Source organism: Oncorhynchus kisutch, unplaced genomic scaffold, assembly GCF_002021735.2.
Source record: "Oncorhynchus kisutch isolate 150728-3 unplaced genomic scaffold, Okis_V2 scaffold1864, whole genome shotgun sequence".
NCBI lineage: Eukaryota > Metazoa > Chordata > Actinopteri > Salmoniformes > Salmonidae > Oncorhynchus > Oncorhynchus kisutch.
Window position 1 is genome coordinate 17314 of NW_022263809.1, and position 25109 is coordinate 42422.

Sequence of the window (25109 nt, forward strand, 5' to 3'; positions counted from 1 at the left end):
GATAAAAACAAATGACTATTGAAAGTGCAAGTCGGTATCGTGCATACATTTACTGGTCTCTGTGGTGATTGCGTTGCTGTGCCTATTTCTACTTTTACCCCATACTCTTTAACCCGATACCCAGGTACTGTGCTGTAGTCAGGATGGCCGAGCGGTCTAAGGCGCTGCGTTCAGGTCGCAGTCTCCCATGGAGGCGTGGGTTCAAATCCCACTTCTGACAGTTGTTTAGTGCCTCTCAGGAGTCATGCTGCTTAGCAGTAATAATAAGATGATGAAATAACAATTTATAATAAACACTCTCAAATGAAAACCTTCTGGAGCTGACCAAAGATCAAGGAAATTAGAAAACAGCTGTACTTAATAATGAATGAGGGGAACAATTCATTTTATTGCATTATAATGAGTTAATGAGTTACTGCATTGTCTTTCAGTTGTAAAATTATCACTTTCTGTAGGCTATGCCTGGTGGCCCATTCACTGCTGACAAGACTGTTGTCGTGGCCGAGTGGTTAAGGCGATGGACTAGAAATCCATTAGGATCTTCCTGCGCAGGTTCGAATCCTGCCGACAACGAAATTGAATTTTCTTGACCCCTCCGGAGGTTGAAGTTTAGTCGTGTTTCTTATACCAATCATATCCTCTCAGATCTCCACAAGTACATAGGGATTAGTTGTCCATTTGGGATAGGATCCCACCTCACACCTTTACACACCTGGTTATCCATCCTTCTAGCTCTATAGGCCACAGTAGCATAGGTTACAGGTTTGTAGTCAAGCCACAGATTTCAGGTGAGATCCCATGATACACTCAACAATACAACAACACGATTCTCATGAATAACCATGAAGCCATTTTCTAAGATTTCCCCCATTTTGACATGTGGACCTGTTGTCACTCTTACCCTGACGGATAGCTCCAGACACTTTTTTGGTCCTATCTGAGGCATTTTATCATTTATATCAGAATGGCCATATTCTGAGGCCAGTTTAGCGTTCATTCAATGACGATTTACTACTCTTTTCCATTGAAGGCCATATTGAGGTTAAATCAATGACTGGAGTTTTTCATTGATAAAAACAAATGACTATTGAAAGTGCAAGTCGGTATCGTGCATACATTTACTGGTCTCTGTGGTGATTGCGTTGCTGTGCCTATTTCTACTTTTACCCCATACTCTTTAACCCGATACCCAGGTACTGTGCTGTAGTCAGGATGGCCGAGCGGTCTAAGGCGCTGCGTTCAGGTCGCAGTCTCCCATGGAGGCGTGGGTTCAAATCCCACTTCTGACAGTTGTTTAGTGCCTCTCAGGAGTCATGCTGCTTAGCAGTAATAATAAGATGATGAAATAACAATTTATAATAAACACTCTCAAATGAAAACCTTCTGGAGCTGACCAAAGATCAAGGAAATTAGAAAACAGCTGTACTTAATAATGAATGAGGGGAACAATTCATTTTATTGCATTATAATGAGTTAATGAGTTACTGCATTGTCTTTCACTTGTAAAATTATCACTTTCTGTAGGCTATGCCTGGTGGCCCATTCACTGCTGACAAGACTGTTGTCGTGGCCGAGTGGTTAAGGCGATGGACTAGAAATCCATTAGGATCTTCCTGCGCAGGTTCGAATCCTGCCGACAACGAAATTGAATTTTCTTGACCCCTCCGGAGGTTGAAGTTTAGTCGTGTTTCTTATACCAATCATATCCTCTCAGATCTCCACAAGTACATAGGGATTAGTTGTCCATTTGGGATAGGATCCCACCTCACACGTTTACACACCTGGTTATCCATCCTTCTAGCTCTATAGGCCACAGTAGCATAGGTTACAGGTTTGTAGTCAAGCCACAGATTTCAGGTGAGATCCCATGATACACTCAACAATACAACAACACGATTCTCATGAATAACCATGAAGCCATTTTCTAAGATTTCCCCCATTTTGACATGTGGACCTGTTGTCACTCTTACCCTGACGGATAGCTCCAGACACTTTTTTGGTCCTATCTGAGGCATTTTATCATTTATATCAGAATGGCCATATTCTGAGGCCAGTTTAGCGTTCATTCAATGACGATTTACTACTCTTTTCCATTGAAGGCCATATTGAGGTTAAATCAATGACTGGAGTTTTTCATTGATAAAAACAAATGACTATTGAAAGTGCAAGTCGGTATCGTGCATACATTTACTGGTCTCTGTGGTGATTGCGTTGCTGTGCCTAGTTCTACTTTTACCCCATACTCTTTAACCCGATACCCAGGTACTGTGCTGTAGTCAGGATGGCCGAGCGGTCTAAGGCGCTGCGTTCAGGTCGCAGTCTCCCATGGAGGCGTGGGTTCAAATCCCACTTCTGACAGTTGTTTAGTGCCTCTCAGGAGTCATGCTGCTTAGCAGTAATAATAAGATGATGAAATAACAATTTATAATAAACACTCTCAAATGAAAACCTTCTGGAGCTGACCAAAGATCAAGGAAATTAGAAAACATCTGTACTTAATAATGAATGAGGGGAACAATTCATTTTATTGCATTATAATGAGTTAATGAGTTACTGCATTGTCTTTCACTTGTAAAATTATCACTTTCTGTAGGCTATGCCTGGTGGCCCATTCACTGCTGACAAGACTGTTGTCGTGGCCGAGTGGTTAAGGCGATGGACTAGAAATCCATTAGGATCTTCCTGCGCAGGTTCGAATCCTGCCGACAACGAAATTGAATTTTCTTGACCCCTCCGGAGGTTGAAGTTGAGTAGTGTTTCTTATACCAATCATATCCTCTCAGATCTCCACAAGTACACAGGGATTAGTTGTCCATTTGGGATAGGATCCCACCTCACACCTTTACACACCTGGTTATCCATCCTTCTAGCTCTATAGGCCACAGTAGCATAGGTTACAGGTTTGTAGTCAAGCCACAGATTTCAGGTGAGATCCCATGATACACTCACGATTCTCACGATTCTCATGAATAACCATTAAGCCATTTTCTAAGATTTCCCCCATTTTGACATGTGGAAACCTGTTGTCACTCTTACCCTGACGGATAGCTCCAGACACTTTTTTGGTCCTATCTGAGGCATTTTTAAATTCATGTCAAAAATGGCCATATTCTGAAGACACTCTTAAAGTCTGCAGGGTAATCGAACTGGCCACATCTAAAGTCAAGCCACAGGTCACAGGTGAGCTGCCTTGTTAAACCCTAAAAATAAATAATAACACGATTCCGTTGAAAATACCCATTAAGCCATTTGTTAAGATTTCCCCCATGTGGACCTGTTGTCACTCTTACCCTGATGATTGCTGATATTTACAGACACTTTTTCGGTCTTATCTGAGGAATTTTATCATTTATATCAGAATGGCCATATTCTGAGACCAGTTTAGCGTTCATTCAATGACGATTTACTACTCTTTTCCATTGAAGGCCATATTGAGGTTAAATCAATGACTGGAGTTTTTCATTGATAAAAACAAATGACTATTGAAAGTGCAAGTCGGTATCGTGCATACATTTACTGGTCTCTGTGGTGATTGCGTTGCTGTGCCTAGTTCTACTTTTACCCCATACTCTTTAACCCGATACCCAGGTACTGTGCTGTAGTCAGGATGGCCGAGCGGTCTAAGGCGCTGCGTTCAGGTCGCAGTCTCCCATGGAGGCGTGGGTTCAAATCCCACTTCTGACAGTTGTTTAGTGCCTCTCAGGAGTCATGCTGCTTAGCAGTAATAATAAGATGATGAAATAACAATTTATAATAAACACTCTCAAATGAAAACCTTCTGGAGCTGACCAAAGATCAAGGAAATTAGAAAACATCTGTACTTAATAATGAATGAGGGGAACAATTCATTTTATTGCATTATAATGAGTTAATGAGTTACTGCATTGTCTTTCACTTGTAAAATTATCACTTTCTGTAGGCTATGCCTGGTGGCCCATTCACTGCTGACAAGACTGTTGTCGTGGCCGAGTGGTTAAGGCGATGGACTAGAAATCCATTAGGATCTTCCTGCGCAGGTTCGAATCCTGCCGACAACGAAATTGAATTTTCTTGACCCCTCCGGAGGTTGAAGTTGAGTAGTGTTTCTTATACCAATCATATCCTCTCAGATCTCCACAAGTACACAGGGATTAGTTGTCCATTTGGGATAGGATCCCACCTCACACCTTTACACACCTGGTTATCCATCCTTCTAGCTCTATAGGCCACAGTAGCATAGGTTACAGGTTTGTAGTCAAGCCACAGATTTCAGGTGAGATCCCATGATACACTCACGATTCTCACGATTCTCATGAATAACCATTAAGCCATTTTCTAAGATTTCCCCCATTTTGACATGTGGAAACCTGTTGTCACTCTTACCCTGACGGATAGCTCCAGACACTTTTTTGGTCCTATCTGAGGCATTTTTAAATTCATGTCAAAAATGGCCATATTCTGAACCAACCTATTAGGACAACCTACTGTCATGTAACAATGACAAGCAACTTTCCTGTAACACTGATGTCAAAATGTCAGATGAAAAAGAAAGACATTACTTACTTTCAGAGGAGCAGCGTAGCACACGCCATTGAGGCCCACAAACAAAGCTGTGGATAGTTTCCTTGAAGCCAGAGCAGAAAGAAAGAACAAATACAAATGCCGAAACCCGGGATCGAACCAGGGACCTTTAGATCTTCAGTCTAACGCTCTCCCAACTGAGCTATTTCGGCAATTCACTAAATTCAATTCTGTGGCAACCTTGACAATTCACATGCATGTGACTCACAATTTTGACAGTCAAAAAGTACATCATAGCCAGTACGAGGATCGATCTCATGACCTTGGCGTTATTAGCACCACGCTCTAACCAACTGAGCTAACCGGCCACTAGCTATTGGACGCAATTGTTGAGATGCACCGAGCCTCTGCAAGTGCTGGAGCGTAAACTAACAAGTCAACCAACAGCATAGCCTGACAAGACTGGACCCTCTTGGTTGCTTCTTGCGGAATTTCCAAACGGCTGGGGAATTAGCTCAAATACTTTGCATGCGTGAGGTAGTGGGATCGATGCCCGCATGCTCCAAAATCACATTGTTTTATGGATCCAAGACAACTCCAGTTCACACTTCATGCAGCCTTGTCTTACGACAACCTACTGTCATGTAAACAATGACAAGAAACTGTCATTTAACAATGACAAGCAACTCTCATGTAATACTGATGTCACAATGTCAGATGAGAAAGAAGACATTACTTACTTTCAGAGAGCAGCGTATCACACACTCTAACCAACTGAGCTAACCGGCCGCTGGCTACAGAGCACAATTGTTGAGATGCACCGAGCCTCTGCAAGTGCTGGAGCGCAAACTAACAAGTCCACCAACAGCATAGACTGACAAGACTGGACACTCTTAGTTGCTCCTTGTGGCAATTCCAAACAGCTGGGGAATTTGATCAATTGGTATTGTGTTTGCTTAGCATGCTATAGGTATTGGGATCGATGCCCGCATTCCCCAAAAACACATTTTTTTGTGGATCCAAGAAAGCTCCAGTTCACACTTCATGCAGCCTTGTCTTACGACAACCTACTGTCATGTAACAATGACAAGCAACTTTCCTGTAACAATGACAAGCAACTCTCATGTAATACTGATGTCACAATGTCAGATGAAAATGCAAGACATTACTTACTTTCAGAGGAGCAGCGTAGCACACCATTGAGGCCCACAAACAAAGCTGTGGATAGTTCCCTTGAAGGCAGAGCATGAAGAAAGAACAAATACAAATTCCGAAACCCGGGATCGAACCATGGACCTTTAGATTCTGTGGCACCCATGACAATTTACATGCATGTGACTCTCAATTTTATTAGCTTTATTAGCACCACACTCTAACCAACTGAGCTAACCGGCCACTAGCTATTGGGCGCAATTGTTGAGATGCACCGAGCCTCTGCAAGTGCTGGCGCATAAACTAACAAGTCAACCAACAGCATAGCCTGACAAGACTGGACCCTCTTGGTTGCTTCTTGCGGAATTTCCAAACGGCTGGGGAATTAGCTCAAATACTTTGCATTCATGAGGTAGTGGGATCGATGCCCGCATGCTCCAAAATCACATCTTTGTCCTCCAAACACGACGAGTTGAGTTTTTACCAAAAAGTAACATTTTGGTTTCATCTGACCATATGACATTCTCCCAATCTTCTTCTGGATCATCCAAATGCTCTCTAGCAAACTTCAGACGGGCCTGGACATGTACTGGCTTAAGCAGGGGGATACGTCTGGCACTGCAGGATTTTAGTCCCTGGCGGCGTAGTGTGTTACTGATGGTAGGCTTTGTTACTTTGGTCCCAGCTTTCTGCAGGTCATTCACTAGGTCTGGTGTCCTTTGACAGCTCTTTGGTCTTGGCCATAGTGGAGTTTGGAGTGTGACTGTTTGAGGTTGTGGACAGGTGTCTTTTATACTGATAACAAGTTCAAACAGGTGCCATTAATACAGGTAACGAGTGGAGGACAGAGGAGCCTCTTAAAGAAGTTACAGGTCTGTGAGAGCCAGAAATCTTGCTTGTTTGTAGGTGACCAAATAATTATTTTCCACCATAATTTGCAAATAAATTCATTAAAAATCCTACAATGTGATTATCTGGATTTTTTTTCTCATTTTGTCGGTCATAGTTGAAAGTGTACCTATGATGAAAATTACAGGCCTCATCTTAAGTGGGAGAATTTGCACAATTGGTGGCTGACTAAATAATTTTTGCCCCACTATCTCATCTACTCACACATTATCATATATTGCCTGAAATGGAAGGAACCCGGGAATTAATATCTGCCTCATCCCAGGCCTCATAAAATATTTACAAAACATATTACACTTAGGATTTAAAAATATAGGCTGATTTAAAATATTTTCTAAAATGGTACATTCATAATAAATATTTGGTAAAAACTGCCCCCAATCCTCAAACACTTCTCTATAAAACAAAAGTATATTACCTAACATTTCCATTTTTACTCTAATTGCTGTTTTCCTTACACTTAAATCTACCAACTTCAAGCGATTTTTCACCCCCTTCCCATCCCATAAAAAAATACTAAAATCTTATTCATTTCAGATAAAACCCATTCTGGCATATCCGAAACGTTCATTACATAAATCAAAATTGACATCAATGAATTTATTACAATTACTTTCCCTTTTAATTTCAAAGACTACCCGCCTCTACATATTTACCACCTTCCTAACTTTATTACACCACTCCATGTCAAATCCCTAGCTTCCATTTCCTTCACTCCTAACATCTTAATAATCTTTTACCACCTTAAAAGTACATTTCCCCTCATTAATCTTACTCATTACTACTGACTTCTCCATGTTAACCTTTGCACCTGATGCTTGTCCATATACTTTAAAACACTCCATCACCCTTTTTACACTTCCCTCATCTCTAACTGTTATAGTGGTATCATCTGCGTCTTGATGAATCAAACTAAAACCTCCTTGTGGAGTCTGTACACAATTTATAAGATCTTTTTTTCAGAAATGCTGCTAAAGGTTCTACCGATAAAACAAATAATAAAGCTGATAAAGGGCACCCCTGTCTCACAGATCTCTCAAGAATAAAATAATCAGTAAAAACCCCATTACACATTTCCCTACTTTTTGCCGCCTTATATAATTTTATCCATCCTATTATTGTATTACCAAAACCATATTTATCCATTACCCTAAACATAAAATCATGTTCCACCCTATCAAAAGCTTTATTTAAATCTATGCTTAACCATTTTATTTATCATACAATTAGATCAGCAATATCTCTACCAGGCACACTATAATTCTGTGTAGGTGCTATAATATCATTTAAAACTTGCTTCATTCTATTTGCCAGTATCTTAGTTAAAACCTTATAATCTGAATTTAATAAACTAATTGGCCTATAATTCTCCAGTTTCAATTTGCTCCCCTTATTTTTATATAAAATCATTATCAGCCCTGTCACCATAGATTCTGAAACATTATTATTATCCTCCATATATTGATAAACTTCCAATAATATAGGTGCTAAAAACTTTTATATATTTTATAAAACTCTGCAATTATCTCTATAATAATAATATCTCTACATAATCATTGCCAACTTCACCCTATACATTTTCAATCTTTCTAATATACACTGCTCAAAAAAAGGGAACACTAAAATAACACAGCCTAGATCTGAATGAATGAAATGTTCTTATTAAATACTTTTTTCTTTACACAGTTGAATGTGCTGACAACATAATCACACAAAAATGATCAATGGAAATCAAATGTATCAACCCATGGAGGTCTGGATTTGGAATCACACTCAAAATTAAAGTGGAAAACCATGACCTCTACAACGCCTGGGCATGCTCCTGATGAGATGGCGGATGGTCTCCTGAGGGATCTCCTCCTGGACTAAAGCATCCGCCAACTCCTGGACAGTCTGTGGTGGATTGAGTGAGACATGATGTCCCAGATGTGCTCAATTGGATTCAGGTCTGGGGAATGCGCGGGCCAGTCCATAGGATCAATGCCTTCCTCTTGCAGGAACTGCTGACACACTCCAGCCACATGAGGTCTAGCATTGTCTTGCATTAGGAGGAACCCAGGGCCAACCACACCAGCATATGGTCTCACAAGGGGTCTGAGGATCTCATCTCGGTACCTAATGGCAGTCAGGCTACCTCTGGCGAGCACAGAGGGCTGTGCGGTCTCCCAAAGAAATGCAAGTTGAAGTTTTGTAAACAAATCCAATCTCACGAAGCGTGTTCATTAGGAGCAGACGAAATGTCAAAAAGTTCGATTACAGTCCGTAGAAACATGTCAAACAATGTATAGAATCAATCTTTAGGATGTTGTTAAAATAAATCTTAAATAATGCTCCAACCGGAGAATTCCTTTGTCTGTAGAATTGCGATGGAACAGAGCTCGCTCTCATGTGAACGAGCTCAAGGCATTCTGCCAGACCTCTGACTCATTCCCCTCTCATTCGCCCTCACCTCACAGTAGAAGCATCAAACAAGGTTCTAAAGCCTGTTGACATCTAGGAAGTGCAACATGACCAATATCCCACTGTCTTCAATAGGGAATGAGTTGAAAAACGAAACCCTCAGATTTCCCACTTCCTGGTTGGATTTTTTTCTCAGGTTTTTGCCTGCAATATGTGTTCTGTTATACTCACAGACATCATTCAAACGGTGTTAGAACCTTCAGAGGGTTTTCTATCAAAATATACTAATATATGCATATCTTAGCTTCTGGGACTGAGTAGCAGGCATTTTACTCTGGGCACCTCTGGACAAGATAAGAAGCCATAAGAAGATAAGACTCATCTATGTATCTGTGCCAATATAGCAGGAAACCAATTAAGACATATCGATTTTGGGGTGTAGTTACCCTTTAACTAGGCATGTCAGATAAGAATGACGGCCTAGGAACTGCCTTGTTCAGGGGCAGATTTTTACCTTCTCGGCTCAGGGATTTGATCTTACGACCTTCTGGTTACTAGTCCAACGCTCTACCCACCTGCCCGCCCAAGATTAAACTCGTATAATATTATAAAATGCACTTCTTTCAATAAAGTGTTTCACATTCTCCACTGGTTGGAAATACTATCCTGTGTCCTCAGATTAATGGAGTTAGATATGCATACGTTTTTTTCCTGTATATATGAATTACAAATCAATCATGTTTAGTCTATTGTATAGTTACAATGTGTAATCATTGATATCCCAGGAGCAGTAAACACTTTTGAAGTGTACAATTGTAATACATACATGCAGACACCGCATCGTTTGATATGACTGAAAGTGTCTGTCATACCAGAACCACACCTTTATTTGCCAAGGAAGAGTACATGATTGGTGAATATATTCAATGTACAGGCTACAAGATGGGAATCTCATACGTGGTATTAACTCAAATACATGTGTATATAGGTCTTGCATCCTTGGCACAAAAAGGTATATTCTACTCTAGGCTTCATTAATGCCATTCAGACTTGAGGTTCATTGATTGGTATGAATATTAGTTCAGAACTACGTTTTAGGGTCCATACCCAGAGCGGCAACAGTTATTTTTAATCCGACTCAAGCAAGTAAATAGCTAGCCATGTTACTTTAGCTGCATTGCAAGGCAAGCTTACATTTGTGCAGTCAATGCTTTAGCCAGCTAGATGCTTTACAGCCACTGTTTCACAAGACAACATCCTGGTTTGTTGGTTCTCAATAGTCCCTGAAAGACAAATTACAAATTCATTCTCCTAACACTAGCTAAAGAGATTTTCGTAATTTAACTTTGACAATTTTTTATATATATATTATATATATATATATATATATATAGCCACGTCTCTACATTATCACATTCCTCTCAAATTGTACATTTGCTTGACTCGTTGAGACAACTTCCATCTGTTTTGTCAGCAATCTTCGTTGAGCACCACAAGGCAAGGGTGGCTCGTGTCAAAATTAGTCTTTGGGACCCAAATGCATAATGATTGCGCAAACTCCCCTTGTGGTGGTCTGGAGCAATGAAACCGTCCCACGGTGCAAGCTCGCAACTTTAAGGAGTGTCTTCAGTCCCCGCTGTTCTGTACGGTGTGTGTTGAAATCTTATCCTGATGCGGAATAGATTGCAACGTATTCATGGCTCTACCTTTGTAGATCGGACTTGGAGATTGTGAAGAGATGTCTTGTGGGGAATGCATGGGTGTCCGAGCTGTGCGCGAGTTTAAAACAGACAGCTCGGTACATTCAGCTTGTCAACACTTCTTACACAAACAAGTAGCGATGAAGTCATGCTCTTCCCATTTGAGCCATGAGAGATTGACATGCATATCATTGAAGAAGAAATGTCCATATTGGATGGAAACCAAGCTAGTGAGAGGTATCAAGGAAAGTTGTAATTTCAGTTGAAAATTACCAACACTGCATCCAACCACAGCCCTGCTGGTTTCACTTTGGCAAACCACCATCTGCTATAACATTGAGTCAGTTCATCCTACTGGACAATGGAAAGCTTTTGTTTCGTCACCCATTGTTTGTCCTAGAGTTCCATGCTTACAAAAGGGTTGATTGATACATGTCAGATGACAAGCCTACGACATGGTGTTAAGGTAGCTCCAACGGTTAGGATTGTTTTATATAGAACACTTTATTTGACATGTTAGAACAATACATTACACCCAAAGAATGTATCCAGAAGAAACATATACATGACGCTCCTCAAAGAGGTCTTTGACATGTCGTTGACCTGTTGAGAGAGAGAGAGCGAACCTATTAGTTCAGTTATGGTCTGCCAGGGTCTGAAAAGCATTAAACAAGACCTACCTCTTTTCAGGTTGTCCTGATTCACACATTGTCCACTACAGGGGCCGCCAGTGGGACTACTGGCATCACAGATGACCACATCACAATGGACAAAGACCTAGGAATCAAAGATTTGATGGTGTCAGTTATTTCAAAAAAATTTTTTAAAGGGATGATTGACACTCACAAATTAAAGAATAAAGATTGTTGGGTGAACTTTGTTACCTGGCCACTCTGCTCAACCGCATCCTCGGCGAAGGAAAACATATAGACCTCAAAGCGTTTGACGTGAGAGGGGAAGTGGACCCTGGCGTCAACTTCTACCGGGTGGAAGACCACACGGTATGGATCCTCGGGGTTCTCACAGCTGCCAGTGTAGAGAGAGAGGGACTAAGTTATGAACAAGAAAACGCTGCAAACCCCAACCGCCTTGTGTACAAAGTCTTGAGGTGGTGTCATGACTGTCCTGTGAGGATCAGATCAATTTACAGCAGAAGTGGGTTCTTCTCCCCTTCCAGTATGAACTAAAGGAATGTTTTTGCTAACAGGCTTTACCCAACAATCACCTTTGTCTTGAAAAAACATATTTCATATACAATGTAAAGGCTAGAGACGTCCTACCTGTAGAGTAAGCACGTTTCTAGTAAAAATCACAAAATAAAAACCAATATGACATTCATTTTCTATAGCTAATCTCTGAGTGCATAAAAGGAATGGTAACAGAAATTAACATTAGACCAGAAAACCGTGAGGCGCAAGCTAGACGTTTGGAACTTTCCTAACCTAGAAAATTTACTTAAAGACCATTCTGCTACCACATCCAAACCATCCTACTCATCACCCACTGAGGAATCAGCGACAGGGTTGATTAGCCCTATCTTCCAGAACGTGTGAAAGGAAAATCCATCCTGTAGTTCTGTTCAAGACTAGTCATTGGAGCCACGGACAACCAACAACATTGACCTCATGTAGCCAATCAGAGAGAAGACCAACCACCTACCTTTCCACAAATACATTCATGCCTGTACTCCAAGCTGGTGCCGGTTCGTGTGTTCAAAAATGTATCAATGATAAGCGTCCCTTACAGAACGGTGGGGGGTGTGAAGAGAAACCTTGTAACAAGCTGTCATTGTGTCACCTGTGTGTTTAGCCTGTGTTATTTAGTTAGCTAGTAATTCAATTAAACCAACTTGTATAGTACTGAATCATAAGGCTGGGGTTTTTGCAGCTGCAAGGAGGATACGATGTAAAGTTAAGTTGACTATCAATTTAATAGATTTCTACCGTCTAGAGTTGAAGTCGGGAGACGGTAACTTTAAAACCGCTTCCTCGGCACCCCAAATCCTACGTTTTTATTTTATTTTAAACAGAAATTGGGCTTTCCGTCAACAATATTTATTTTGGTCTACTGCAATGGCTTGTTAAATGACAGATGTCAATGGAATAGAATATACATGTTTGACATGAGGTGAGATGTCCCTCTAAATGGTTCTTAAAATTCTAAATGATCCAGAAAGGTCGCCTGTAGTCTGACCAGAATATTGATCGTGGTTTAACCAAAGTTGCCGAATAGACAGTCGGTATCATCAACAAGGCAATCATATTTTGCAACACAAGTACTTCATTTAACAATTCATGCAATGCGCCAGAGCAATTCTTCCGCTGTTGGAGAAAAATTGGTCACAAAATAAATTCCACACCCACGGCATCGGAGTCACATGGAGGACTTCTGTGAAGGGCGCAGCTCTACTATACAAAGTAACCTACGCATTGACAGTTTAGGCCTACTTTTTTAATTTGCATCTTTGGGAGGTTTATCCTTTACGGTTTAACTGCCAGATATTAGCAAAAAGGAATTGTGAAATCTGAAGACGTTACATTAAGAGAAACACCCACACCAGTACAAATCACTTGAGCTGACAGACGATAGTAAGGATTTTGCACAACGATATAGTTGCAGCTGAAGTGACAAATCTGAACTACCCCATTTTGTGCACAGCCATGTGAATGTTGTGTCTTTTCCTATGATATACAAAACATTTCAGCCTGTTTTTTTTAAACTGCTATGACATTGCTGATTTAATAAACAGTTACGCCGTGTCCACATGGCCAAATTTAGGTTGATACCAATTCATAAAAATGGTAAAATTGCATGATTTCAAAGCAAACCCGATCCCCCAAATGAACGGTTTTGACAAATAAAGTTGCTTCACTACACTGCTTGGTGTAACATGCAGCCAGATACTGAAAAGGCACCCGCAAAATAAAGTGTCATTTGCAGCGTGCATAATCATGGGCAAAGTCATTGTAGCCCATTACAAGGTAGGAATAAGAAGTCATCTTTCTATAGTAACCCAATTTAAATTCTTGAGATAAAAATTAGGCCAGCATGTCCATCTGTGGCATAGTGCTCACCCAAATAAAAAATGTAGTAACATTTTTTTTTTAAATATGAACATTAGCTAGCTAAATAAGGTTAGCAAGATGCTGCTACACTTGACCGTGGTATTTGTTCATGTTTAGCAACTCCCAATTAGCGCATTCCTCTAGGACAGGAAATTCCATTGAAAGCGGCATCAACTTCTGGGGATCCTGTCAACTGATCCTATTCAGTTTCCAAACATCCATGCTGCACAGGCATCTGAACCATCCTTTAGGTTTAGTGCAATAACTATTTTAAACACAAGAGGTCACTTGTGCCTGAATTCAACCCAAAACCAACAACTATTCAGTCAGTGTTAAGAGCAGTTGTATGAAACCAATCGGAAAGGCAAGCCAAGCTTGCCAGCCGCTCTTGATTTCCATTCGACTGACCATCAGCTTGGCACAACACTGAACTGTTAGCAAACCAAAAGGATAACATTGAGTAAAAAGGTGTAGGTAATGCCAACATTAACCTTTTCACACACACACACACGAGTTCCAAATATCTTCAACAGTCGCCCCAGTGGGAGTTGATTTTATGCGCGTGATGTCGGAATGCACTCACCGTTCCAACATGTGGACATTTAACCCGCGCTGACCTCAGACCAAGGCACACTACCTGCTAATTTTCTAGAGGCCGTTTCAACTTCTAATTTTGCCTCATTCATTCACAAATGTAGCCCATTTCACTGTTGCAGACCATTTATATTTGAGAATTTAATGAGCCGGACAAACTTTCCTTCAAAAGAAAGCCCAAGCACTTCCCCAGATCAAGTATACAGTCCTTGAACATTTATTGCCTTCCTTACAAATAACTGTGGACATGCGTGTATTCCTATTAAAGTGCCTTATTTTCTGTGTCACGTGTTGTCGTTTCTACTGCATCGTACCGTAGGTATAATGTACTTAGCGTTTTATTCATGCTTTCTGATTCTTGCCTAGATTGTAATGGACACGTGTAAAACACTTGAAGGTGGTACTGAATATGAGCTAACACCATACAATGCAGTCGGGTTATCACGTAAGCGTCTGTCAGACTTATGGTGATCTCAACTGGAGTACCCCCATTGTCATTAATGCACTGAAGTCGTCAGTTGATTTGAACACGGCATCAGAGTGTAAACTATGGTACCTCAGGGTTGCCAGATCAGACCTCCCTTTCCAGGGGTATATAGCTTAGAAAAACTGTCTGCCTCACCATTTATTGTTGATAAATTCCCAGATCTTAGTAATATTTCCTGCATCATCCTCTTCACAATACCTTCCCCCAAGGACTTAACCCCCAATAATGGATTGTGCTATATCTTGCAACTCTGTTTCGCTTTCGTGCTAGGTGACAACAATTGGCGTTTTGTATAGTTACCTGTAAACTACTTGTCATGTGTACGCCGTAACAAGTACAAACATTATCACGTGCTGAAGTGGCCAAACTAAGTTAAGATCTCAGGCAACGGGCGCAGTGAACAGCATTCTAGGAGTTCTTGCTTGACAAACATGGCTGCCATACTTTCTATACTAGATTTACATGGCTCCCTTGTACCGCATCATACTGTAAAACAAGTCAACCTGTTATTTAGACTAGATAACGTTAACATTGATATATTTTACAAGCAAAGCTGGAATAAAGTTGTGAAGAACTTTATTTCTCAACACCACAACATTGTTTAGATGATTTCAGACAACGCGGTTTAGAGTCGTTTGATGCAGCATACGTTCCGTTCCAATGATACGCTGCAGGGACCACTCAGTGATAACAAGCATGTGAAATTGGGTGGAGATCTGTGACAGACCGCACATAGCTCACATCGTTTTTAAGCATTGTGACCACTCGACCTATGGATGGGGGCATAGCCACGGTAGCCAAAGTAAATGGCCTGCCAAGCATGATAGGTTGCTAATTACTCAGGAACCACACCTGTGGAATAACACTTGTTTAGGCCCAAAAACAACATGTTACCCATTAATGATGAGATTCCACCGGGGTCGGGAGTCACGGTCCTCGTTGAGGGTGGCCCAGCAGTGGTCAAGCACCAGCGCTACCTTGGGATCAGAGGACGTGGTCAGCTCCACCTCAAAGTGCAGAGGCTGTCTAAGGTACCTCACCACTGGATAGTCCTCCTCCTGGTGGAACGTGTTATACGAGGCGTCTGGAACACAGAACAAGACAACCGGGGGTCGTGTTCAGTGGGCACCATCTGAACTTGTCCATTAAGAAATGCTCGTTTATCATATCCTGTTGTGCCCCAATGAACACAAGCCATTTATAGCCAACACTATCCACCCCCCACTAGAGGCTGACAAATTCCCAAATCAGCTCCTCACCGTTACTACATAGTAGATCTCAGAACGCAAGAGTAATATATCACAAGGCTTACATTTTTGGGAATGGTTTTGTAAAGGAGACCTTCCAAGATTCTTTTAGAGGCTAGGGGTCAAGTTGAAATTCTGAATTTGTGCACGCTTACCCTGAGCGAGTCTCATTCTGACCATTAGTCGACCCGTCCCAGTCTCGGCAAAAGGCTCGTTGTCACGCGGCCTGGTCAGAAAGGCCAATGTGCGAGTGATGTTGGCCACATAGTAGCAGGAAACCTTTAACCTAAAAAGAGGGATGTGAGCAACTTCAATAGGGGAAACGTCAAGCAGTGGAGTGGACACTGGTAGTAGAGGCACATTTTCCCTGTATACAAAGTATTGAGCAATGGATGAAGAAAAATAAACCTTATGAAAGCTAATAGCTACAATTGTGATGCGTAATGCACTTACTGATATTCCTCCTCTGAAGACGTCGTGGCATTCAGCTTCACCTCAAGTTCATCTGGCAAGGAGATTTCGTTCTCATACAGCATGACATTGTTGATAAACTATGTAGTAGAGGGGAATTGCTTATTACAGCCTGCAGAAGCAAACAGTCCATAAATACACATCACCTCAGGGTAATAGTCATTTTACCTTCCTGGTGGTGCCACAGGAGTTCACAGTGAAGTGGAAGTAGGCGAAGCGATCGTCACTGTAGGTGGGACCACAGGCGGGGTCGCTCAGGGTCAGCTGACCGGGGTTCAGACCGGGAGCAGACTCCACCTTCACTGCCAGCGCAGTCATCGTTCCGTTAGAGAAACACTCTTGGAGGTGGGAGAGCAAAAGACAGGTAGCCATCAGACCTGGGTTCTGTATTTGTTACACTTATTGAGCTTGAACCAATGGAATAGCACCAAAAATGCAAACCATGCCCATCTGGCACTACCATTTAGACTCACGGTATTTGCAAGGAACCCAGGTTTGGTAACCATGTTAAACGACAATTTATCGTAAGTAATTGTTTGAGAACCAACCAGTCAGCGTTTTGAGGAAGCTGCAAGCCAGGGAAAAGTATTTGATGGTCATGTTGTTGTAAGGATTCAACAGAGCCACATCCAGTCTGCTCCTGACAGAGGACGAGTGAACCGACTGGGAACCAATGGGAGAGTTCATTAGTCCAATATTGTATGCATATATACAGGGTAAGGAATGCAAGGCTAGCTGCAGCAATTTAGGTTAACATGTTTTGGGAGAGCGTCGTACCTCAAACACTGCGTCCGGCGAAGAGAAGGGCAACGTGATGGTGAAGTCTGTGTCGCCCTCTGTTAAATACTGTTGAGCAAACTCATGGTTAAGCAGCCGCTTGCCAACCAAGACCACAAAAAAGGATTCTTGGTTCCTGTAGTCCACAGTGATGTGGAAGTTCTCCTGATCACAGTTGCCAGTGACTGAGGGTGGCACTGCAAGGACAAACAGGGTTGTGTTCATTATTTAAGCACAAAAAACAGGAAGGTACTACTTGAACTGGTCCAAGAAGAAACCCTTGTTTAGATTGCAAAATGTTTTGCTACAGTGGGACTGAATAAACACAATCCTGGCAAATCAGGAACAGGGAAACTGGGTCCAAATACTCTAAAGCTTAACATTTTCTTTGTAGAAAGACCGCATAGGAAAACCCTACAGTATGGCTAGTTGGTCTTTCACTGCCAATTTCCCTTCAGGGCAATCATTAACGAGAGGAAACCATTCAACAGTAGTTTGGCGTAGTCCAGAGGCATACCAATGTCCAGCAGTACAGCGTCCACAACGGCAGAGTGAGAGAAAGGAGCGTACTCTGGAAAGATGACCAGGCCGTAGATCAGCTGAAGAGTGAAGGTTGTGACACCTTGTTCCGCCCTTCTCTGTAGTGAAGTTAAAAGCATTGGTCAGCATTATTGTTGCAACAGAACTCTATTCAACATCAAGTGACAACTAAGTACATATGGGGACTATTAAAACAAACTATATACTTATAGTAATGTTGCCCTCATTCCTCTAAATCAAATGCATACAACTGCCAAAATAATGGAAACACTTGAGTAAATGAGGGATACAAAGTACATTTGTGCCATTATTTATATTTTGTTGGTGGCCCACTTATTAGGGCATGAACAAATCACTGCGTGTGGCTTTGCATTTAACAGAAACACACCTCCTTAAAGACCACCGGGTCTGAGAAGGGCACCTCCATCCTGAAGGTCTTCAAGGTGTTGTCCGGGGATCTCTGCTCTTGAACATTGAAGCCCCTGGCGTTGCACTCTGCAACAGTTAGCACCATGGTGGGAAAGGTGATGTTCAGCAGCTCCACATCAAGGTTGAAGGTCCCCAACTCAAGCACAAACACTGCCTGCTCAGGAACTGTGTCTAAGGGCGTGTCTGTTCATTGGCAAACAAAGGAAACCATTTTGAAATGCGGTACAATGGAAGTTGAAAATTGACATTTGTTATTGGGTAAGTCCAGGTATTGCCTCCCCGTTTCAGTACATTTTCTGTTTTGTGCCTAACGAACAACCCAGGCATCCCAAATTACCATAGGCACTATTTAACTAAACCAGACTCACAGTTGCGAACTTGTGGAGGCCTGGCCATCGGAGGTGTTGTGATAGGGAAGAGGACTTTATAGCTGGTGTTCTCGTGTGCGACCTCCTCGATCCACAGCAACTCAAGCATGGGCTCAATGGTGTAAGTGACAAAGTACTGGTCATCCTGAATATGGCTCTGTAAGGGAGACGAGTGATGCAGTCAGGCTGTAATACACAATTTGAGTGCAAAAACAGGTAAATGTTCCTTATAAGCCAGAATGTTAAATACAATTATTCTACCGCTTGTCTTTGCCGCTCGTAATTTAAGACACAATATCCAAAGGAAAGTATTGGTTACCAGACTTTAGAAAGCTGGTAGGTGTATGGTTGTCAACTTGCATTTCTGGCGGTGTGCATTTTCAAAGCAACTGACACGCAAAGTAAACACTTGCGCAATATGTAAACAGCAGCCGAGTGTTGCTTGCATTCAGTTGACAGTGGCAAAGCTACCGCCTCCCTAAAAAGTCAGGTAAACAATACTTTAGTGTGGATATTTGGTCTGAAATTTCAAGCGGCTAAAGGACAAACTGCAAAGACAAGAGGTAGAGTATGTTTAAGTGTAATTTTATGCAAAATTCTCACAATTTTGCAAACCATTGTATATTAGCCTGGTTAAGCAAACAATTGCTCAATAAGAAACGTTTTACACAAGTCAACGTTTCTAGGAGTTTACCCATGAGAGATGGTAAAGGGTTACTGCAAAGCACTGACAACTGCTATACTATAAAGGGCTCTACAAATAAGACTTTGAAATTAAACAGGAACATTTTACTCATCCAATGCTGACCTTGAAGTAGCCGCCAACCGCCCCCACCGGAATTTCAACAATAATATGAGCCTCTGACTAAAACCGAGTAGTTTCTGGCAGCCATTTCCTCAGTGTCCAGCCTCTTAGCGTCAATTCCCATGTACACCTCCAACATGGTGAAGGCATCAGAGGAGAAAAGTGGGTCTATGTGCTTGGGCATGTACCAGGTGATCACTTCTGGAGTAAAGGCCACTGCCTCTGCAGTGACACAAGAAGCCAAGTGCACATCAAAACAGAACATTTTGCAACTGAAAACTGTGCCATTTGGAAAAAGTTCACCAAAACATTTTCCCAACTGAACACTACATGAATGTCTTGTCTGGAGCCAATTAAGAACTGGGCTTATAGGCTCTTAAATTATTTCACACTCAACCTGGTGTTGGACAAACAGCCGTGGCATCTACTCGAGTAACCAGCCACTTCTGCTCAAAGAAGGTTGAGGTTGAGAGCACCCGCATCGGAACCCCAGCTACCTGTTCAGGGGGCAACCACACCAGGGCTGTGTTCAGTAGGACACACCGTATTAACAATATGTTGCAGAGTTCAGGTAGGGCCACCGTTTCCAAATGTTTGCTCTACTAAACATGACCCAGTTCATGGAGGTCAGCTTACATTCTGGAGGTATGTCTCCTCTGCATTATGAGGGCTTCTTAACACCAGCCGTGTGGGAGTGTTGGCTATTGCATAGCCCTTTCTTTGGACCTCATCCACATTCATGACATTCTTGCTAGGACTAAAGACGACTGCTGTCATTTTGTATCCTGAAGCAACAGCCTGTCTCAGGAAATGGAAACATGAATTAAACAAAATTGTCAACAAACGCACATTGTTTAGCGCCATCCTGTCATTTTGTAGTGAAATTACAGAAACTGAAATATATAAACCTCAGCTCCCCTCCGGAAGTTGTCGCTCCTTGCTTTCGGGCCCCCAGTGGGCTGTTTGGGGATGGTTTGGATGTCTGGAAGAGTCCTTCTGACAGACACCTAGAGAAGAAAGGCCATTATTCCCTATGCATTTTCTCCCTCCCATACAATAGGAAATCAAGGGCCAGTTCTCAATCTGTCCACTCGCCTCCTTAAATGCATTGAGAATAGGCTAAAGTTCTCCTATGTGCATTTTGAAGACGCGAGTGGAATTGAGAGAGTCAAGACCTCTACGTTGTGTCGCAGAAGAAATGAAACACGGGACAGTTGTAGCTCTAGACAGATCATTTATACAGGCAGTACAACAAGCGGGACTATAAACATGTCCATTGGGGCATGCTCTGCTCACTTGCCTCCATGTAGTTGCGGTCGCACAGAATCTCTCGGGAGGTCCAGGGGGTGTAGCTACAGGTTTTGCCAACTCTATAAACAGGGTCTTCAGTCATGTGGTTTCCTGGCAGCCTGAACTGCATGACCAAGCTGAACATCTTATCATCCTAAAATGAAGGGGGAAGGGAAAAAAGACTTCATTATATAGCAAAAAAAAACATCTGGTGACATTCATGCAAGTTATAGACTGTGGCAAAATTGGCTATATGAATGCAGCTGCCACTGTATTGAAGCCACACTACAGGAGTAGAGCTCAATAGTTCACATCACTGCAGTCTGTATCAGAAAGTTGGCTGGCCCTCTGAAAGCCCTCCATAAACTTCTGCTGTACCTTACGTCATCGTTAACTTAGAGGTAAGAGATACCAGACCAAAGGGTGGCTAACAATGGAGATCCTTTTGATATCCACAGAGTTAATTAAAACTGCGTCAATGTTTCTGGAACCGGACTTCGGCAACTCAGGCTTATTGAGAACCTTTTTACTGAAGAATGGGTTCAGTTATTTCATTTTCCCATCTAGTGATGCAAATATTGACTTGTATCTTTGTGTAGACAGGGCTCATCTGTAAAAGAGCCTGGTCTCAGCATGACTCCATGTCAAAGGTAAATAAAATTGCTACAGAATGAGTTGCAAATGCAGTGACACTGAAAGGCAAACTTTCCATTTGAAGTACAAGCAAACACTACAGTTCTTAAGGTTACCATGTTTTGGGAAAAGCAGTTTTGAAGAGAAGCAAAAAACATGGCATTCCCCATGGGGTCAAATTTAAAGCTGAATCCACACTGAGTAGCAAGGCCAGGCGTCAGGTTTATGATTTGTGTGTCATCTGGAAGGGATGGAGATGGTGTGAACACAATAGTTGACAAGCAATATCAAGCCATGAATTATGAAAGGAAAGAAAGAGAATCATAAGAGGCAAACTCACTGAAGACAGCATCAACATCTTCAAAAAGAGGAGCGACACTCAAACGAATAACGTTACCAAGGCATTCAGCGTTGAGGTCATCTGGAATAGGAAAGGTTAGTTAAAAAAATATTTAAATTCTTGTCAAACGCTTAGTGCTTAAATTTGCAAGGTACAAAATGCATACTTATAGAAGGTGTCTGTTGTGCTTGTATGCCCACAGCTGCCATCAATAGGCAAAACAACCTGTAAGGCATTTGACAAATTATTATGATTAAAAGGAGGAAGAACAACTCAAATGTTTGCGTCGCATAAGACTCTCCTAGGCCTGCTACTACTTACCCTGAGCTAAGGAAAATAATCATTGTAGAACAGATTTGTTCTGATGAAATACACAGCTACAGAACCTGATATTTGACCCAAAGTGTGCAGCCTACAGCCCAGGGGTATGCAACTTTTACCCTATGACAAAGGCTTCCCACACTCAGTCACCTGAACCCCAAAGGCCTGCACATTCTCTTTTTATTCCCCGAGCCCTACAAAGCTGATTCAAATAATCATCCAGCTTTGTTAATCTGAATCAGCTGTGTAGTGTTAGGACAAAAACCTAAATGTAAGGCTACTGTTCAATTTTAGAAGGGTGCTCCGCCCTCACCGCTCGGCTCAGGTTAATAGAACTCCCTCATTAGCAGCACAACAGCCTTTCACAGGTGAAAAGCATAATTACCCAACCGTCTACAATTGTAGCCCAGACAGAGAGAAAGATATTGGCCTCTAATGGCCAAAATGCTGCATTTGCATGCACTTTCACAATTTGAATGTAGTCAACTGGGTGGGACTACCAACTTCATTGGCTGAGCCCTACTGGTGACCCTGTTGAAGTCATGTCCAATCGGGTCATCAGAAGGGCTCAGACAATTGTGAAGAAGAAATGTTACTACTTTAATATGAAGATAGCCTCAATGGCGCTGCCCATGCTGTCACAGACACTATATTGGCACAGATACATAGATGAGTCTTTGATCTTCTTATGGCTTCTTATTATCTTCTTGTCCAGAGGTGCCCAGAGTAAACTGCCTGCTACTCAGTTCCAGAAGCTAAGATATGCATATCATTAGTATATGTGGATAGAACACACTCTGAAGAGTGAGTATAACAGAACACATATGGCAGGCAAAAACCTGAGAAAAAATCCTACCAGGAAGTGGGAAATCTGAGGTTGGTCGTTTTTCAACCCATTCCCTATTGAAGACCCAGTGGGATATTGGTCATGTTGCACTTCCTAGATGTCAACAGGCTTCCACTAGATGCCAACAGTCTTTAGAACCTGTTTGATGCTTCTACTGTGAAGTGAGGGCGAATGAGAGGGGAATGAGTCAGAGGTCTGGCAGAATGCCTTGAGCTCGTGATGCTCGTTCACATGAGGGCGAGCTCTGTTCCATCGCAATTCTACAGACAAAGGAATTCTCCAGTTGGAACATTATTGAAGATTTATTTTAACAACATCCTAAAGATTGATTCTATACATCGTTTGACATGTTTCTACGGACTGTAACGGAACTTTTTGACATTTCGTCTGCTCCTAGTGAACACGCTTCGTGAGATTGGATTTGTTTACAAAACTCGCTAAGAAAAGTAGCTATTTGGACAGAAATGATGGACATTATCGAACAAAACAAACATTTATTGTGGAACTGGGATTCCTGGGAGTGCATCCTGATGAAGATCATCAAAGGTAAGTGAATATTTATAATGTTTTTTCTGACTTCTGTTGACTGCACAATATGGCGGATATCTTTTTGGCTTGTTTGGGCTCTGAGCGCCGTACTCAGATTATTGCATGGTTTGCTTTTTCCGTAAAGGTTTTTGTAATCTGACACAGCGGTTGCATTAAGCAGAAATATATCTTTAATTCTGTGCATAACAATTTTATTTTCATCAACATTTATTATGAGTATTTCTGTAAATTGATGTGGCTCTCTGCAAAATCACCGGATGTTTTTGGAACTACTGAACATAACGCTCCCAACGTATACTGAGATTCTTTTGATATACATTTGATATACATTGATAACTTTATCGAACAAAACCTACATGTATTGTGTAACATGAAGTCCTATGAGTGTCATCTGATGAAGATCATCAAAGGTTAGTGATTCATTTTATCTCTATTTCAGATTTTTGTGACTCCTCTCTTTCGCCGTACAGCATATTTGAAATCAGGCACTGTGGTGGGATTAACAAGAAGTGCATCTTTAAAATGGTGTGAAATACCTTGTATGTCTGAGGAATTTTAATTATGAGATTTCTGTTCTTTTGAATTTGGCGCCTGCACTTTCACTGGCTGTTGTACACATCGATCAGCCCTAAGAAGATGTATCTATCTCTATGAGCAAGACAATTGTCATTCAGGATTACACGAGTGACTGCACTTCCTGAGTTGGCCTTGTGTTCGATAATACTCGCACTACTGTACTGTGTGTGGACCATGATATTGTGTATTTTAGTATGCTTAGTGGGATCATAGTATACCTGTAGGAAATATATCATAGTATAACCTGTGATACCTCTGGCCCTTCTTTGGACACTGTGTTAAACTACCATTCAGATGAGGGCTTCATGCCATACAATTCTCACTTCTGTGGCCTCCCCAACTGCTCTTAACTGCAAGTAAAACTAAATACATGCTCTTCACCGATCCGCTGCCCCTGCCATCCTGTCCGCCCCGTGTCAGCATCACTACTCGGGACGGTTCTGACTTAGTAAGATGTGGAGTACAAATACCTAGGTTGTCAGGTTAGACTGTAAACTCTTCCTTCCAAATTACAATAAGCATGCGTCCGATCCAAAAGCCCCATTAGTACTACCCCACCACTGCAACCTATATGCTCTCGTTGGCGGCCCTTCGCTTCATACTGCGTCGCCAAACCCACTGGCTCCAGGTCATCTACAAGTCTCTGCTAGGTAAAGCCCCGTCTTATCTCAGCTCACTGGTCACCATAGCAGCACCCACCCATAGCACACGTTCCAACAGGAGAATCTCACTGGTCACCCCAAAGCCATTTTTCCTTTGCCGCCTTTACTTCCAGTTCTCTGCTGCCAATGACTGGAACAAACTGCAAAAATCACTGAAGCTGGAGACTCAGATCTCCCTCACTAAGCTTTAAGCACCAGCTGTCAGAGCAGCTCACAGATCACTGCACCTGTACATAGCCCATCTGTAAATAGCCCATCCAACTACCTCATCCCTTGCTGTATTTATTTATTTATTTTGCTCCTTTGCACCCCAGTATATCTAACTTGCACATTCATCTTCTGCCCACATACATAGCCCCCCCCATCAGTGTTTTTAATTGCGATGTTGATAATTATTGAGCCACCAGTGGCATATTTATTGCCTTACCTCCCTTATCCTTTCCTTTA

General features: G+C 41.9%; 10 non-coding genes and 1 pseudogene across 10 annotated transcripts; 8 read left to right on the forward strand and 3 right to left on the reverse strand.

Annotated features, from left to right (window-relative positions):
• The first annotated feature begins 137 nt into the window (after positions 1-137).
• Positions 138-220, forward strand: trnal-cag (transfer RNA leucine (anticodon CAG)). The gene has a single exon. It is a non-coding gene; the product is annotated as a tRNA-Leu (tRNA).
• Positions 221-491: 271 nt separating this feature from the next.
• trnas-aga (transfer RNA serine (anticodon AGA)) lies at positions 492-573 on the forward strand. Its single transcript has one exon. It is a non-coding gene; the product is annotated as a tRNA-Ser (tRNA).
• A 633-nt stretch (positions 574-1206) lies between these two features.
• Positions 1207-1289, forward strand: trnal-cag (transfer RNA leucine (anticodon CAG)). Its single transcript has one exon. It is a non-coding gene; the product is annotated as a tRNA-Leu (tRNA).
• Positions 1290-1560: 271 nt separating this feature from the next.
• Positions 1561-1642, forward strand: trnas-aga (transfer RNA serine (anticodon AGA)). The gene has a single exon. It is a non-coding gene; the product is annotated as a tRNA-Ser (tRNA).
• Positions 1643-2275: 633 nt separating this feature from the next.
• On the forward strand, positions 2276-2358 carry trnal-cag (transfer RNA leucine (anticodon CAG)). The gene has a single exon. It is a non-coding gene; the product is annotated as a tRNA-Leu (tRNA).
• A 271-nt stretch (positions 2359-2629) lies between these two features.
• On the forward strand, positions 2630-2711 carry trnas-aga (transfer RNA serine (anticodon AGA)). The gene has a single exon. It is a non-coding gene; the product is annotated as a tRNA-Ser (tRNA).
• An 890-nt stretch (positions 2712-3601) lies between these two features.
• Positions 3602-3684, forward strand: trnal-cag (transfer RNA leucine (anticodon CAG)). The gene has a single exon. It is a non-coding gene; the product is annotated as a tRNA-Leu (tRNA).
• Positions 3685-3955: 271 nt separating this feature from the next.
• trnas-aga (transfer RNA serine (anticodon AGA)) lies at positions 3956-4037 on the forward strand. The gene has a single exon. It is a non-coding gene; the product is annotated as a tRNA-Ser (tRNA).
• A 602-nt stretch (positions 4038-4639) lies between these two features.
• On the reverse strand, positions 4640-4712 carry trnaf-gaa (transfer RNA phenylalanine (anticodon GAA)). Its single transcript has one exon. It is a non-coding gene; the product is annotated as a tRNA-Phe (tRNA).
• Positions 4713-4794: 82 nt separating this feature from the next.
• trnai-aau (transfer RNA isoleucine (anticodon AAU)) lies at positions 4795-4868 on the reverse strand. The gene has a single exon. It is a non-coding gene; the product is annotated as a tRNA-Ile (tRNA).
• A 6277-nt stretch (positions 4869-11145) lies between these two features.
• LOC116368155 (uncharacterized) lies at positions 11146-20125 on the reverse strand (annotated as a pseudogene).
• Between the last annotated feature and the right edge of the window lie 4984 nt (positions 20126-25109).